Source organism: Otolemur garnettii, unplaced genomic scaffold (genome assembly GCF_000181295.1).
Source record: "Otolemur garnettii isolate 467f Iridium unplaced genomic scaffold, OtoGar3 scaffold00128, whole genome shotgun sequence".
Classification (NCBI taxonomy): Eukaryota; Metazoa; Chordata; class Mammalia; order Primates; family Galagidae; genus Otolemur; species Otolemur garnettii.
The window spans coordinates 4,719,528-4,736,694 of record NW_003852523.1 but is presented as its reverse complement, the minus strand read 5'-3'; the positions used below and the strand labels follow the sequence as shown (position 1 = coordinate 4,736,694).

The window sequence follows — 17,167 nt, the reverse complement described above, 5'->3', positions numbered from 1 at the left end:
CAGAGCAAGATAAAGCAGGATAGAGCAGAATAGAGCAGGACAGAGCTGGCCAGAACCTTCAAAGGGCAGGGAGAAGCAGGAAAGGAGTCAGGACGGCACAGGGTCCTGCACCAAGAGACAACCTCCAAAGACCTGGCCAGGGATCTCAGCCCTGCTCTGAAGTGTGTGTGCAAATGAATGTCTGCAAATGTGTGTGCATGAACAAGTGTGTAAATGTGCATGCATATGTGAGCATGCATGAGTGCGTAAGCACGTGTGCATGTAAGTGCCTATGCATGTGTGCATGTTTACACATAGCGTGTGTGCACATGAGTCGGTGTGGCATGAGTGTTAGGAGCACACACCCTGCTCCAGCACCTGACCCAGCCCCTACTATGCACTGGAGCACCTGGACATGGAGCCTCCTAGCCAACTGGTCCCCCTACCCCTTCCAGTCCACAGCTCCCACAGTGAGCTCCTTTCAGGGCCTCAGCCCAGCCCCCTGGCAGGGCAACCAAACTGAAAGCCTACTTGTCCCATATAAAGCTGGAAATGGACACCCCCTTGCGGTCTCCAGGAAGCTGTGGGAGTGCAGGTCATTTGTCTGGGATGGCTCGTTTCTCTGGGCTCCTCACTGCTCCCAGGCTTACTTGGGCCCCTCGCCCTCTCGACACGCCCTAACAGCCCAGGTCCCCTCACAACTAGAGGAAACCAACTGTTAAAATCATCATCGCCCACGTGGACACTTCACCAGAGGAGGGCAGGAGGGACAGGAGGTTCTGCAGCTGGGATTTAAATACCCTGAAGAACAATCTCATGGAGGACACGTGGAGGCTGAGCAGTGCTGGCTTTATAAGCCCCAGTGCACCCTCACCAGGCCTCAGGTCTCCCCACTCCCAGACCATGGACCCTGCTGCTTTGCATGACGAGTGGGCAGCAGACACCTGGCCACTCATGCCGTCCATCACAGGGGTTCGAGGGAGGGGCCCATGATGGAAGGGCACTCAGGGATGTCCCAACCAACACACCTGGGTGTCAACAAGGCCTCACATGAGGGGTGCCAGGGGATGGATGTGGGGCCCATGGTCAACATGACACCTGACAGTGCCCCAGCCCAGTACAGGACCGACCCTACCAGGCCAATCCCTGGCCTCACAGCCCCAGCACCTGCCTGATACAAGGGGGCCCTCCCCAGAGTTCCTCTGCTAGGATGGGGTGCTAGCGGCCCCAGGCTCACTAACACTGCCCACTCCTGAGGAGTCTCTTCAGGGGGAAGCCAGGCTCTGTGGCCCAGCTAAGCACCAGACACTGAATGGCTATCAAACCCAGCCCCAACCAACATGCCAGGGACCACACTGCACCCCCAGGGAAGCAAGGACAGGGTTGCTGAGGCCTACAGGACTGCCCAAGACCTCCCACTGCAGGGATGTCTGGCACCTGTCCCTGGGAGTAGTGGCCTCATCCCAACTTGCCACCAGCTCCCTGACCAGTATGTGTGGGTGCACTTACCCCGAGCCCCTGTCCCAGGCACCTGCCCCACTCCATGCCACTGGGGAGCAGGACCTGACTTAAAGCAATGAATAAGGTGGCACTTCCCCATGGCCATGGGCACTGCAGGCATGAATCTCACTGTGCCTGTTGGAGCATGTCCCTCAGATATCCCCTCCTTGGTTCACCCCTGACCACAGTATCTGTACATGGCTTAATGCTGCAGCCTGCATGACATGGACCACAGCCTCATCTGGACCTGCCTATTGAAAGGCCCTGGGATAGCCCCACACCTAGAGCAGTCTCAGGAGATAAGCGACACCCCTTTGCGCCTGTGGCTCAGTGGGTAGGACACCAATCCCATATACCAAAGGTGGCGGGTTCGAACCCGGCCCTGGTCAAACTGCAACAAAAAAAATAGCCGAGCATTGTGGTGGGTGCCTGTAATCCCAGCTACTCGGGAGGCTGAGGCAAGAGAATCACCTAAGCCCAGGAGTTGGAGGTTCCTGTGAGCTGTGATGCCACAGCACTCTATTGAGAGTGATAGAGTGAGACTTCATCTCTAAAAAAAAAAAAAGAAAGCGGGGAGGGGGCAGCAGCTGTGCCCCAGGAAGACTGTAGCCATGATGTGGGATGAGCCCATCTGCTTCCCAGCTGCTGGCGGCCCTACACATCCTCAGACACAACAGCAAAGACCACACTGTCCTGCGACAGGAGGATGATACCATCTGGCAAGGAAGAGATGCGGGCCTAAGGCCCTCACTCCCGTCCCCTCCTGCTGTGTGTCTTCTCCACATGATCCCTGAATGCTGTCATAGCCCCTTCCTGTAGATGCCAGGCATGGAAAGTCCCCAGAGATCAGGACGTCCCCTGCACCTGGCGCCCAGAACTCACCGCAGGCAGGCATTCCAGGGCCATGCAGGGAGGGCTGGTATGTTCCAGGCATGCTGGGCAGGTCCGGCGGGTCAAACCCTCTTACCTGGATGAGTTAACTGCTGCCTGGCCAGGCAGAAAAGCCTGGTTTCCAAGTTGAGGGCAGAGGTTTCAGGAACCAGCACCTGTCCCCACTCAGGCAGCTGTCCTCAGGGCAGAAATGCTGGGTCAGGCATCCTCTAGGGCAGTGGTTCTCAACCTTCCTAATGCCACAATGTATTTTCACTGTTACAAAGGGGTCGCGACCCACAGGTTGAGAACTGCTGCTCTAGAGCTAAGCAATGCCTCCATCCTGCTCTGTCTCAACCCCCTCCTATGAGGGCTTGAGTGTCACCCTCACCCCAGTGAAGCACTCCTATGGGTCTCTGGAACGCTTGTCCACGGGCCGCAAGAGCACACTCTGGCATAGGAAGTGTCTACTCTCATGCCTGCTTCTGCTCGAACAACTGTGTACCTGTAGCCCTGAGTCCAGCAGTGTCATCCTCCTCTGTCCTGGGACAGGCATCATCCTCCTCTGTCCCGCGTCAGGCATCCTCCTCCTCTGTCCCGGGGCAGGCGTCCTCCTCCTCTGTCCTGGGGCAGGCGTCCTCCTCCTCTGTCCTGGGACAGGCATCATCTTCCTATGTACCAGGGCAAGCATCATCCTCCTCTGTCCCGGGGCAGGCATTGTCCTCCTCTGTTCCGGGGCAGGCGTCCTCCGCCTCTGTCCTGGGACAGGTATCATCCTCCTCTGTCCCGGGGTAGGCATCGTCTTCCTATGTCCCAGGGCAGGCATCCTCCTCCTCTGTCCCGGGGCAGGTGTCGTCCTCCTCTGTCCTGGGGCAGGCATTATCCTCCTCCGTCCCAGGACAGGAGTTATCTTCCTTTGTCCCCGGTCCTCCTCCTCTGCTGGGTGATGGCTTCCCTCTACTTTCCACATGGACTAGGGGCCCTGGGTGGGGCACACTGGACATCACCTGGGACCTGCACACCTGCTAAGTGCACCTCAGCACCATCACATCCTTATGGGCTCTCCCAGGCCAGTGCTTTTGTGAGCCCATTTGCCAGAGAAAAACAATGAGGCACAAAAACACACATGACTGGACCCAATGGACTCACATAGCCAGCCAAAGAGATGTGGCTGCCTTTGTAAACAAAACCATAAAGGACTTCCTGGATTCAGACCTCAGGAGTGGACACTGCTATGAATCCAAATGCTGTCCAAGTGGTCTCCCCAAAAGAGGTGACCCCCCCAAGCATGTTTCTGCAGGAGTACCTTCCATGAGGACAAATCAGTTCACCAGGGCTGTGGCAGCCACAGGAATGGAGCCTCCACTCAGACCCTGGGACCAGGTCTGCTGGGTCAACCTGGGTCTACCCTGAGACATGCAGAGGCCCCTCGCCCTCCCTAGTCCCACCACCTCCCCAGCACAGCTGCAGAGCCCCCACCCCAGGGGCCAGACAGGGATGGGCCAGCCACACATGGTGGGTGTCAGTGACCTGGCATTTTAAGTCTTTCAAGAATGTTACCTTAGAGATGAAGAATTTTTAAATTCTTTAAAGTATTGAACGAAGTATTCCATCCCATCATCCAAACTCAGTATCAACATCTGAACAAACTCAGCCTGTCTCTCTCTCTCTCTTCCTTTCCTTGTCCTTCCATAAAACTTACAAGTTCAAAAGGGATTAAACATTAAAAGGAGTCTGTGACCCCTTTCAAAACGGAACCATTATTATTATTATTTTCCTTGGCTAAACTATTTTGTCAAGTTTAAAAAAGGGTTAGCATCTGTGCAAACTGCCATTTTTTCTAAAACCTGTCCTGAGTCTCTCAGTTCCTTTATTAATAGTAGCAGGGGTCATAGGTAACCATTCTCCCTCGAGAGGCATTTCTCTAAGGGACTTTAACAGGACATGAGGCCTAACTCCAGAAGTCCCACAGCCCCAGACAGAGGAAGCAACTTAGCCTTGATCATATTTGTCCAATTTAAGCCTGGCAGCAATTCAATCAGACCAACTTAGACTCCAAGATAGGGGGTCCCTCAGAGGCGTCTATAAGTAATTCCCACCATGGAATCACACAGCGAGCGCCCCTGAGTCTCATCTTCCGCCAAGTCTCACCTCTGCCAGGCCAGCCATTCCCCATCCCACCTAGCCCCTCAGCCCTGGCCCAACCCCAGCACACATTCCCAGGCCTTCCATGCTTCCGTTACCCCCAGGAAAGTGCCCATGTCCTAGCCCCAGGAAGGTCGCAAGTCCTCTGACCCTGCCCTGGCTCTTCCTGGGGCCCACCCAGTATGGAGGAGGCCTAGAGCTTGTTCTGGCCCCTGCTCTGGAATCTTCCATCCCTCCAACCTTTCCTGGGGTGCCAGCACCCCACTGTGCACACCAGCCACCTGGATGACAGATGACAGATGGCAGGAGAGGTGGCTCATTCCTATAATCCTAGCACTCTGGGAGGCCAAGATGGATGGACTGTCTGAACTCAGGAGTTCAAGACCAGCTTGAGCTAGAGTAAGACCCTGCCTCTATAAATAGCCGGGTGTTGTGGCAGGCACTTGTAGTCCCAGCTACTTGGGAGTCTCAGGCAAGGGAATCACTTGAGTCCAAGAGTTTGAGGTTGCTGTAAGCTATGACACCATGGCAATCTACAGAGGAGGGCAAAGTGAGACTCTCAAAAATAAATAAATAAATAAATAAATAAATAAAAGCCAGGAGAGGATGCTGGTGGGCACTAGGGGTGCCGTATGGGGACAGTGCCCACAGTGAGTTCAGCTGGAGGGTCTCAGTGAGATAGGCTGAGCTGCCCCACTCTCATTAGCAGGCTGAGGCCTCGGTGACAGAAGGCCCGGATTGCTAAAGGAAGCATGGGCAAGAAACCCACAACCCCACAGCCACATTAAAAAGTGGGAGGGGACGAGTGGCTATCATGGGCCAGCAAGCCCTGGCCACAGCAGCCATAGCGGCCCCATCTCTCCCAAGTGGGCCCAGGGCTTCTGTGGTAGGAGCAGTTACTGGCAGCCCACTGTGGCCCCACCATACCCTGAGAAGCCCAGGGCTCTGCTGGCCCCACCACACAGGGAATTCGGGTGTCCCCAACAATGTGTCTGGGCCTGTGTCTGAGACTATCTCAAGGGCCAAACACCACAGCCACTGCAGCCGGCTGGGATTGTCCAGGACCTCAGGGAGGAAGTGCACGGTCGGCTGGGGCCTCGTCACCTTCTCTTCCAGGAGCCCCCAGCAGGAGTCTCCCCTCCTCCTGGGACCCCATGGTCCCCGTGTGGGGGGTGCTGCCCACCCATGCCCCCTGCACACAGTAGGTGGCATAGTGGAGGTTGCTGGTGCCTCCCAGGTCTCTGCAAATGCTATGTGTGCCTCCATCCTTGGGCCTAGCCAGTGGGGCTGTCCAGAGCAGGGAAGAGCTCTGTTCTGCATCAGGCCCTCCCGCAGCCTGACAGCCCAGATAAGCCACTATGCACGGAATGTGACCTTCTCCTGGGGTGCCGGCCCCCCACTGTGCACGCCAGCCACCTGGATAACAGATGACAGATGATCTGGCGCCTGCGGAACAGTCACACTGCTAGAAGATGACCCAACCAGGCCAGTGGACACACGTGTTTTCTTTCTCTCCTGGCCTTTCAAGAGATTTGAATTTTAACGGCCTAGCCAAAGAAGCTAGGCGCACATGGCTTCTGTGTCTCTGTCCTCTCACACCCCACCCGCTGCCAAGCAGACTCTCTCTTGGGGTGACTGTGGCCAGGACAGCCCCCACAGCAGAGGCCCCAAGAGGGTTTCACAGGCGTGTGTCCACCTGACACAGGGCCACTTGGGGGGAGCTGCAGGGCCACAGTCACTCCCAAGGTGTAGTCTCCTGCCAGGATGTATCCACTGGGCAGCCTCAAGACCCTGGGCTGAGACATACCCCCTCCACATTCCTGGGCTTCCAAAGGCTCCAGCAGCCACCCACGTTCTCCATCTGCCTTTGAAACTGGACCCAGGGTCACCAAGAGTAATCCAAGCCTGCCCAGGGTGGGGGGGTGGGACTCCACACCCAGCCTCTCCCCTTAAGCTCCACCAGGCTCAGTTAGAGCTGCAGCCTGGGATGTCTACCCTGAAGCCCTCCCCAGAAGACAGCAGGTGGCCAGGGCCACCCCCACCCCATCCTTCACCATGTCCTCCCAGAGCATTTCAAGGGACAGAGCTCAGGAGGGGTCTCTGAGCTGCTTGGAGCTTTGGCTCTGACCCCCACAGAGGATCCCGGCACACGCAGGCATCAGGGAAACAAAATGCCTGGACCATAATGTCGAGCCCACCCCCACACCATGCTGCCACACTCCTGGCTTCTGAAGCAGCGTAGAAGCTGGGAGCCGCCCAAGGGACGAGAGGGTAGACATCAGGGTGGCCTGGAAGGGGACCCAGGCCCTGGTGCAGGTGGCCCTGGAGTCGGTAGGAAGGCGCAGCAGCGGTGAAGCTGACACTCTTCAGAGAGGCTGCGAAGGGTGAGGTGCAAGGAGAGGAAACGGCCACCTAAATGAAGGAAACCCAAGGTGCAGACCACCCTGCCAGGACCTCCAACCTTCCACACGATCACCTGCAGCCTGTGGAGACATGGGCGACATAGCCCACCTGTCCCGTCACCTATGCCAGACGTGGGGCATCCGGCCCCCAGATCCTGCTCCTGAGCCAAGGTTGCTCATGGCTCACAACGTAAAGCTTGAATTTACCTCCAGGCCACAGAAGGCTGTGTGTGCTGGGGAGACAGGCCATGGAGGCTGCCACACCGGCACACAGTGGGCAAAGGCAGGAACAGATGAATACAGCCCAGCACCAGCCTTGATGCACAAGACCAAATGAGTGACTCACTCTCCTCCCTCCCCAGTGCTGTCCCGTTCCTCACAGGGACCTCAACAGGACCCACTGCCTGCCATGACTACCATCCATGGCTCTCCACAGAGCCAGAGAGAACTGCCCTCCCTCCAACGTGCACCGCGAGCCCATGCTGCCTCTGGCCTTAGTGTCAGGAGGTCACTGCTTCCAGGCCTCCAAAGCAAAAAGTCTGAGATACAAGTGTGGTCACTTGTACAGAAAGTCAAAGTCTCCAGTCCAGGGATGTCTCAGGCACACACAGCATGTTTTGTTTTGTTTTGGTTTTTTTGTTTTGGTTTGGTTTTTTTGCAGTTTTTGGCCAGGGCCGGGTTTGAGCCCACCACCTCCAGTATATGGTGCTGGTGCCCTACTCCTTGAGCCACAGGCGCCGCCTGCATGTTTTAAAATTTAAAGGGGCTGGTGGTGTCCAAGGCTGGGCAGCGACTGCTCAGTGGCACAGCAGTTCCTTTGGGAGCGCTGGCAATGTTCCGGAATTAGGTGATGGTAACAGTGACATGATGTGAGGCGCTGTGTGTCATGGGACTGCTCACTTTAAAATGGCTCATGCTGTGTGAATTTTACCTAAATTAGGAAAAGCCAAAGAATCAAGTTATTTCTGGGTCCACAAGAGACAAACATTTGACACACACAGAAACTGCCGCCTGGTGCAATGGAGAATCCTGAAATCCCCATCACTACAGACCCCACTGGGCCTGGCTGGGCACTGGGCGCTTAGTCAGCCAAGGCTGGCCCTAAGGGCTGCACTTCCTCTGGAGTCTGTGGGGCCCCAGGTCCACAGCATTGCGGAATGGAGGCCTGCGGCACCTGCACCACACGCTTCCTACATCAAGAGCACCGGGCCTGACCCTGCCCTGCCTGGGGAGTTCAGGAGGCCCCATCACCAGCACAAGGACCTCATACCCCAGCAGCAGGCAAGGGAGGGACATGCGCCCTACACCCCACATACCCCACACGCCCCATAGGGCTACATGGCCTTATCCCACGGTTTGAGTCACATGGCCAAGCTCTGTACTCTCCAGCAGGCTGACTCCAGCTAGGAACACTCATACAGGGGCACCTCCCAAGGTCCCTTCCTGGCAGACTCACACCCCTCAGGTAGGCAGATGGGGCCCCGGGGGCCTCTGTGAGGACCCAGGCCCTGTCAAGAACCCCTTCCCAGGCTGGGGGGGAGCTAATCCTGAGAGACAGCTGCCCCCTGTGCAAGGCTGTTGTGCAGTCACCTTGTCCCTCTGTCTCAAGGGCACGGTCCCTGGACAGTGAAGCCCGGCCCTGTGTGCATCAGGTGCAGGAAGAGGAGAAAAGGGTGAGGAGAAAGCCACAGCCCTCAACTCTCTCACTCAAGACAGCCACGGCCCCAACCCACCCACTCTGGAGCAGCCACGGCCCCAACCCTCCCATTCAGGAGGAGCTGTGGCCTGTGGGCTGCTCGGAGTCACGTTGGCCACTAGAGCTGAGGCAGGGAGGACGCTGGTCCTGGGCGCAACAGGCCCCAAGACTGCCAGACCAGATGGCCAATGACAACCACAGATGAGGATGCCAGCATGTGGCTGAGTAGGGTGTGGACATTGTAGTCCCAGCTAGACCTGGCCTCTCTGCAGGGGCGTGGCCCCCAAAGGACTGGGGCTCTCCTGCTGAGGGTGCAGCAGGGTCATTACTGCTTATAGGGCTGGGCCCCGAGCAGGAAAGCAGGTGCATGCCGAGGTCCTCACAAGGGAGGGCGAGCTTTAGGACATGAGGAGCCAGGGCGAGGCGGCACCACAGCCAGAGACTAGGGACTCCAAAGCAAAGCTGTGGCCCGAAGTTACACATTTTTTTAATTTAATTTTTTATTAAATCATAACCGTATACATTTGTGGAGTACAATGTGATAATTTGACTTACAACGTGGACTGCTTAAATCAAACTGATTAACATAACCAGCACCTCATGTCCTTACTTTTTTATGGTAAGACATTTATAATTTACTCAGTTATTTTGAAATGTGCCCTTACATTGTGCACATTATGCGAGATCCCACCAAATGCCCTCCCTCCTCCCACCAATCACCCCACAACTCCCCTGCCCCTCCTCTCCCCTCCCTCTTGCTAGACTATATATGTGTTTTATCATTCAAAATTACACACTTTTAAATCCTTCCCAAAGTACCAGTAAAACCAAAAAAGGAGGATCCGGCTGCAGCCTCTGCCTTCTGGGAGAAAGTGAGTGCTGTTTGTAGCTGTCATCACTCTAATCAGCACGGTGCCTGTGACTGAGGCCCACAGGCAGAGCTGGGCAGCACCAGCCACTGTGTCCTTAAGGTCCTGGCTGTGACTCTTTAGGAGGCCTCAGGCTGATGAGGGCGGGGCCCTGTGTCCAGCCCAGGGGAGGAGCATGGGGCAGGTGCCACATCACTCCTGCTGGCTTGGCTAGGCAGTGGCAGAGGAGATGGGTAAACACAGCCCACACTGCACCCCCAGCACACGCGGTTCCACACAGAGTCCCCGGTTAGCAAGAGGAAGGAGGCAGGTGGCACTGCCCACCATGGTCCCACGCCCAAGGGAGCACCAGGATGCTACAAGGCAGAGCCACAGTCTGACCCATGTGGCTAACTGAGCCCTTAGCCGTGGCCTCGGCACCTGAAAAGTCTCCTTGGAACTGCTGAGGAGGAATCTCCAGGACAGAGACCTGCAGAAAGTTCCAGAACCCACACCTTGGCCGGTTTGTACCTTTGTGGAGATGTGTGTTAAAAGGGGAAGAGGAACAGCCAGTGAAAATTGGAGAGCAGAATCCCATGGGCAAGACAGTGGCCTGAGGCCCTGCAGGGGATACCAGGCTGCCCTGGGCAAAGTGATGAAGGCAAGGCAGGCAGAGGGCAGTGGCTGTTTGGCAGGGGCCTCACACCTAGCTGGCTGACTCAAGGGCAGCCCGTGGGGTCTGAGAGCTGCCGAGAAGGGAGTGAGTTTTCAGGTGCTGTGGCAGGGGTGGCGCCTGACCTTCCACATGGGAAAGCCGCACAACACACCCACCAGGGCTTAGAGGCTGTGCCCTGGGGACCTCTATCCTCTGTCTGGTGTGCTCCACCAGGGCGGGGGGGGGGGGGGACGCAGAGGCCACTCTGGAGGCAACTCTATGCCACAGTCCTGGCTGCCCCTGGTGGTCATCCTATGAAGGGCAGGTGTTCTCAGCCCCTGAACACTCACCCGGGTCCAACAGCTAAACGTGGCAGAGGGGGCTCCAGGCATGTTTACCTGCAGCCCACCCACACCTGCCTCACTGCCCTGTGGGAGGGCCTCCTGCTCCCTCATCAACACTCTGAGCGTGCTGTGCCTGCAGCCCACCAGCAACCAGCCAGGACCCATTATGCAGCGATAGGTGCAGTGCTAAACCCGGCTTTGCTCTTTAGTTGCAGTGTGGATTGCCGTCTCCTCTCTTGGAGAAGGTGTGATTTGTGCTATTCCAGATGACGGGTCAGGCACCACCTGGGTTCCTGCCACCCAGGGACCACTGCCCTTGGGGCCCACAGCATGGCCTGCCTCCCTAGGCCTGGCTGTCTGCAAGAGGGGTTGCACCCCAGGGTTCTCCCTGCACTTCCAAGCCCGGGAGGTGGGGGGGGGGCGGGCGGGCAGCAGTTGTTTCCAAATCAAAATGCTGAAAAGGAATGTCCTAGGCCAGGGGACAGAACAAACACCTAAGGAGCGCTGCAGACACTTTCTGGGGCTAGGGGTAGCCTCACAGGTGGCTTGTCCAGGTGTCCATCTGTCCTCAAGGAGCCCAAAAAGGCTGAAAGGGACTGGTAGGCACCAGCTGGACTGACACAGGTAAGGGCTGGCCAGGGTTCCAGGAGGGGCTGGAGTCTTCTAGCCTGGTGGTGGCTCAGGTAAGCAGTACAGACCCCCCTCCTGCCTTCTGGGTAAAGGGCAGGACAGAGGAGACTGGCTGGGGATGGAGCAGGCAGACACCTACATCTGGCCTTGCAGTGCCCGTGGCTCCCAAGGTGCCTGTTGCCACTTCTGCTTCCATAGTCCCACAGGCCAGGAGCCCCAGTTTCTCCTCTCTTTGGCAGCTAGTGAGGGCAGCCGCCCTCTCCACATGGCCTTGCCTGCCATCCACCCACTGCCAGCCCCAGCAGGTTCTGCAGCGTGGGAGGGGTGGGACTCCGGGGACGCCCCCAACTGTAATCCGGTTGCCAGGACACAGGCCCACAATCGGATTAGTGTCTAGACAGCGTGACCTTTCTCCTGGTTCTCTAGATACCACTAGGACCCAAATCACAGGGCACCATGAGCTGACAGCAGGAATAAAGGAAGAGGCTGTTCTCAGAACCTTGTGGGGACATTCCTGTAGGGACAGAGCTATCCACTACCTGCTCTCAGCTGCTGCATGGGTGCACCAGGGTTGCCAGTGAGCCACTGAGCTGTGCACAAAGGGGCTTTCTGTCGTGAGGACGTCATGTCTTCAATTAGCGATGAAAGAACGCTGAGATCACTGCCTACTATTAATGGTTTCCCATTAACCCTGTGCTGCCCATAGGCTTGCCAGCAGGGTCACAAGACCTCAGGGCCAGGCCTTGGGACAGGTGTCCCCACTCAGCCCTGCAGACCAGAGCCTTCTAGTCGTCTAGCCTTCTAGTACATTGCTAGCCTGGGACAGCAACCCTCAACCAGAAGCAGCAATGGAGATCCACCCTGCTGCCCGGAAGGTCACTGCGTGCCCAGGTAGGACTCGGGGTCCCGAGGGCCTGGTCCACCGCGGACTGTGCACCAGGGACTGTGTCATTTCTGTCCGATATCACTATTTTCCAGAAGCTGATTTTTCACTCCTTGCACCCCTAAAAAGATCTAAACAACTTCCTGTTTTGAGTCCGAGCCACCTGGGTTCATTTCAGCCACCAGGCTGCAGGAGAGGTATGTAGCCTTGGACCTGAACTAAAGGACCTGACCCATGTTCGAAAACAAGATTGAGAGAATCTTCCCAGGGTGGGGTGTGGGGAAAAACAGGGCTCTGCTTTCATTCAGGGCAGTCCTGTGTCATTTGGGTTTTGAATACTAGGTGTGTGTTCCTATTCAACTTGCACAATTTTAAGAAATAAAATTGTTTAAAAAATCAAGAAAATTTCACAATGCACCCAGGCAGCCATGACCCCTCCCCAGGCACAGTGCCCACGTGAGAGGCGGACCAGGGCATCTGCACCAACCAGCCTCTCTGGCTTTTGTCTGAAATGCCCGATAAACCCACTGACGGGGAAACACAGCTTGGTGGAAGACGAAGTCCAGGCCTATTCACAGTCCGGCTCCCACCCTCAGCACACGCAGAAAGACACCTCGGCAGGCACCAAGTGTCCCTGGCAGGTACCTATGGCACCTGTGACCCTCAACCCTCACTTTGGGCACTCAGCCTGTGGCAGGGAAGTGCAAGCCTCCCAGGGGTGCAAAGTCTGCAACTTCAGCCCCTCAGCCCCTCAGAGTCTAGCCTTGGAACCTGGCAGGGGGCAGCCCATCTCCTGCTCAGTCCTCTGAGCTGCCTGCCACTGTGAACAGGTGGCTGCAGGACCACCTGTCACTGAAGCTGAAACAATGTGGATCTGCCACCCCAGCACTCAATACCCCTAGACTCAGGTCTTCCCCTGAGAGCTGTGTGGGCGGCCCTGACCAGTGCAACGTCAGGGAAGCCCTTTAAGAAGGATCACACTGGCCAGTGCAGGGCACTGTCAGTGACAGGGTCATCAGTAGCCAGGCAGTCGGTGGCAGGGCCACAGGCACCAGAGATCACAGGAAAGAAGGGATGCAGATCCCACAGCCAGGAGTCGGGACACAGACCCTTTCAGCCCCTACCAGAGCAGAACCCACAGTGAGGGCCTGCTCAGCACTGTCCTCAATGGTGCAGACACCAGATAGGAATCCCACCTAAGAAGGGCTAGAATCAGAACCCAGCTCCTCATCAGCAGCCACCCAGCGACACGCCCAGCACCCCTCTGGGAGACACTCTCAGTTCTGCAAGGAGATTCTTGTTCCCTGACACATGTGAGTTTTTGTTTCACGTATTTATTATTTGCCAGTTTTTATGTACATCACAGGAACACAAACATCAGCACACAAGCTCCTGCCCTTTTCAGTGCTGGTGGCAGGACTGACCAGCCATGCAAAGCCTGCCTGGTGACATCTCTGGCCCATGGGACAAACAGGAAGAGGGGAGAACAGTAGGAAAGGGCCACCTTAGGGGGCAGAGCTGGGAGACCTTTGGGGGCCTCAAAAGAGAAGGCAGGTTCCTGTAGGGGCTCCAGGAAAACACCTCCTGGTATTTTCCCGCGGTGGCCCTTCCTCCACCTCCTAGGCCAGGGCAGCATCTCCAGTTTCTCTGCTGCTGTTGTCACATCTCCCTTACCAACCTGGCCTGCCCCTTGTGACTATGTGGAGTCCACCCCGACAACCTGGGACCATCTCCTAGCTCTAGGTCTTGGGCTATGTTGCGCCCATGGAGCCCCTGTGCCAGGTGAGGCCCCATGCACAGACACTGCAGGTTGGGTGTGCACAACTCTGGGGACCCCCAGGCTACTTACTACATACACCATCAGAAGCAGGAGTGTAAGTGAGGGTTTCAGGAGATTGTTTCTTAAATTCCGAACATAAGTATCTAAGCGTCCTCTCGCTGGTAGGTCGAGCTGTTTTCTACTCTGAGAAGCAGGTGACACTGGCTGTCATGAGCCCCTTGGGCCATGCTCCCGGAGATCAGCCATCCATGCAGAGCCAGGCCCAGCTGGAGTTGGCAGGAGGGCAGCCCATGTCTGTTTACAATGTCGGATTTCCCCCATGGTGCTGCGCAAGGCTCTGTGCTGGGATGGGTCATCCTTCTGTCTGCTCTCCCAGCCCCCTGTAACATTCTCGGTCATTTCCACAATGTAGACTTAAAGGTGATTTGAGCATCCTGAACTGAGCCACTGTGGGGGGCCCACTCCTTTGAGGGTGAAGCCTCATTTCACCCAGAAAACAGAACAGTCCTCACCGAGGAAGGGACGGGAGACCCTGTGTATGCCATAAAACCACCTCGGAGATGGACCCCAGTAAACCAGAGGCTGCCACCAACCTGCCTGCCAGCAACAGTGCACTGTGACCCTGCAGGTGCAGGTTGGCAACAAGGCCAGGAGAAATGAGCAAAGTGACAGTGACAGCCACAGACATACTGCTGGGGCTGGGGAAGTGCATCCCGTCAGAAAGGGCCTTCCTCCTCCTCCTCCTCGAAGGGCTGAGAAGCTGAAGAGCAGAGTCAGCTCAGTGCCAGCTGTGGACAGGCTGAGAGTGGACGCTGCTCACAGAAACGATTCTTTAACTCAGAGAAAACCAGTACCCTGGACCAGCCCACTCACAAGGCACCTGCCGGCCTAAAGCCCCTACATCCCCCAGGGCCTTCAGTTGTGCCTGCGGCAATTTCCCTCAGGCCAGGTGCTGGGGCTTCTTTGCGGGGGAGCCAGTGCCCTGTACCAGGTGGCCCTCAGAGCTGAGGCTGTAGGGCAGGCAGACGTCTGCAGGCAGCTGATGGGCCTCCCCTTCCCCGGTGCCCAGGGACAAGGGCACGCAGGGCTGGTGGTGCAGCCCCAAAGTTGGTGTAGACAGAGATTAGCATAGACCTTCCCTCTTTCTGCTAGGAAGGTTGAGGTAACAGATGACAAAGAAGCAGCCAGATGCATCTCCTGAGCTCTTTCTCAGAGGCCAGAACCAGGCTGAGATTTATATGCATAGGCATCTCTGCCCAGAATGGCCTCTGCAGGAAAGCTTCTTGCAGGAAACAGGAGCCTTGCCTTTCTCAGATGTCTCCTGATAGTTGACCTTAGCAGATCTTAAAAGATTATGGCAGCCTCGTAACAAAATCCAGTAGGGAGGGGAAGGTAGGTGGTCCCCAGACCCCCGATAGTGACCTGTAAACTCTGTCATTGTGCTGGGAACTCAGGCCCAAGATCACCTGAGGAGTCCAGGAGGGGGAGCAGGCTGCCTTCCTAATAAAAATCTTCCTTGCAACATACATAGCTCATGTAAGAAACACAGAACCATGGTCTGGCCATGTAGACTCATTTCCTGCTCCGGGGCACACCAGGCCGTTCTTCCACACTCTGCTCCTATAGCTGGGATGAAGCTGTCCCCAACTGAGGGGCCCCAGAGCCTCAGGAGAGCCTGCTTTGTGGGCTGTCAGGACACATCTTACGAAGCTGATGTGTGTTCCCTGCACAGTGTCCTATCAATCCCACAGGGTCCATGGTGCTGTTATCATCCCATTCACAGATTAGAGACCAAGGTGCCCAAGGTCACGCAGCACTCAGGGCAGAGCCAGAATCAGAACCAGAGTCTGGGCTCTCTATCATCACACAGGATGGCATCCTGCCCATGAAGGCCAGGTGGACAACTAGACACTGGCCCGGCTTTCAGATAGCTGTAATCTGCCACAGTTCAGCGACTTTTGTAAGGACAAGCTGTCATTCCACACTCACAAGGGCAGAGCCAAGGAGACAACACTGGCGTGTGCTGTGTGCCTCTGCATGGGAGTTGACGCCCATCTTGCTCTCAGAAACCTCACCATTTTCAGCCAGTCCAGTCGCCCTATGACCCTGGATGAGCAAAGAGATGCTCTGAGGGGAGGACTGACCCTGTGTTCTGTGGGCCTGGGATGCTCATAAAAATCAGCGAAGCCAGCTCCAGGCTCCAAGAAACATCCAATTAAAGGCTGCCCACAAACTAGAAAAATATGCAAAATATGGCATCCGGAGCTGATAGCATGAGCAAGCACAAAGCCAGAGCACAAGGAGATAACACACCAGCTGCAGACAAGACTCCCGGAGAGACACAGACCATCACTACAGGAAAGTGCTTGCTTTGCAGGAGCTCAAAATTGATGGTGCTGAACTCTGAGAAGGGACTCTCCCATTGGGCAAATTAGCAAGATTTTTAAAATGACAGTACCCAGTCTTGGCAGTTTGGGCTGGACAGGGGTAGGTAAATTAACATAGCCCATCTGGAAGGATGCACACACCCCCCAAAGCATCCCCAGCCACAGCCCCCCACACTAACCCATCTAGCTGGATAGTACTCAAGATAAGAACTGTGAGAACATGGGGAAGCCAGGAGGGCCCAGACCCAGGAGACACCTTGCCTGCTGGGGGATGAGGGTGTGCTGCTCTGCGTCCCAGCTTGGCCTGGCAGCACCCCTAGACTGCATGTCTGGAGACACACTCAGAGTCTGCCCGCCTGCCTCTCAGCAGGGTCCCAGGGCACAGAAGGAGCTCGAAATTCCACATAGGGAAAAAGAAGTAAATGGCTGAATGAACAAGTGGGCAGTGGCTGGGCTCACCCCAGGTGACCAATAGGGGCCTCTGATGTTCCCCACTAATGGGGGGGGGCCGGGGGGACAACCCTTCTGGCCTCTTTAGCCCTAATTGGAAGGGGTCAGAGACACTATTCTCATGGGGTTGCCTGGCTCCCCCAAGACCAGGAGCCTCAGTGAAAGGTGAGGCCACCTCAGACCATCAGTTCCACCTGCACAGACTGGCTGGTGAGCTCAGACTGTGTTGCTGGCCCCTGGAGGGTGCTGGGCTGTTGCCTGCCCTGCCCCCACCCACCCACACAGCAGGAGGCCAAACTTCTCATCCTGCAGAGCCAAAGCAGAAAAATGATTCTGTCCAAGCTGAGTCTCCTGGCTGTCTGCACTGAAGCACCACAGGAAGGTCCCTGCTTTGTCTTCAAGGTAGTGGGGCAGCTGGGCTCAGAACCAGGGAGCCAGCCTTTCACACACCCAGACGTGTGAAACCACCTGAGGCCACCGTCTGGCCCAGGAGCCGGCCCAGGAGCCTCCCCAGCATGGCTTTCTTATCATCCAAGCCACCCCAAAATAGAAGGCGCCTCTCCTGTCCACTCAAAACTTTTGCTGGCAGGTTCTCTGT

General features: G+C 56.4%; 1 protein-coding gene across 1 annotated transcript in view; it reads right to left on the bottom strand.

Moving 5' to 3' along the window:
* Window positions 1–17,167, bottom strand: part of COL18A1 (collagen type XVIII alpha 1 chain) — a 90,064-nt gene that overhangs the window by 66,778 nt on the left and 6,119 nt on the right. The window lies entirely within an intron of this gene.